Source organism: Carlito syrichta, unplaced genomic scaffold (genome assembly GCF_000164805.1).
Source record: "Carlito syrichta isolate Samal-C Ts95f unplaced genomic scaffold, Tarsius_syrichta-2.0.1 Scaffold130696, whole genome shotgun sequence".
Classification (NCBI taxonomy): domain Eukaryota; kingdom Metazoa; phylum Chordata; class Mammalia; order Primates; family Tarsiidae; genus Carlito; species Carlito syrichta.
Genome location: NW_007074792.1, coordinates 2849 through 3261, shown reverse-complemented (window position 1 = coordinate 3261; position 413 = coordinate 2849).

Genomic DNA, 413 nt, shown 5'->3' with positions numbered 1-413 from the left:
GGGTCTCGAACCCGCAGGCTCAGGCAATCTACTCACCTCAGCCTCCCAAAGGTGTGGGATTACAGGCTGAGCCACCGAGCCCGGCTGGTCCCGGCTTTTAAGAGAGACCACTGCCAAGCACCGTGGCTCACACCTGTAATCCCAGCACTTTGGGAGACGGAAGTGAGAGGACTGCCTGAGTCCAGGAGTTCCAAACCAGCCTGGGTAATTTAGTAAGACCTCATCTCTACAACAAATCAAAAAATGAGCCAGGCATGGTGATCTACGCCTATAATTCCAGCTACTTGGAAGGCTGAGGTAGAAGGACCGCCTGAACCCAGCAGGTCAAGGCTGTTGTAACTGTGATCATGCCACTGCACTACAGCCTGGGCGACAGAGTAAGACTCCAACTCAAAAAAAAAAAAAAAAGAAGA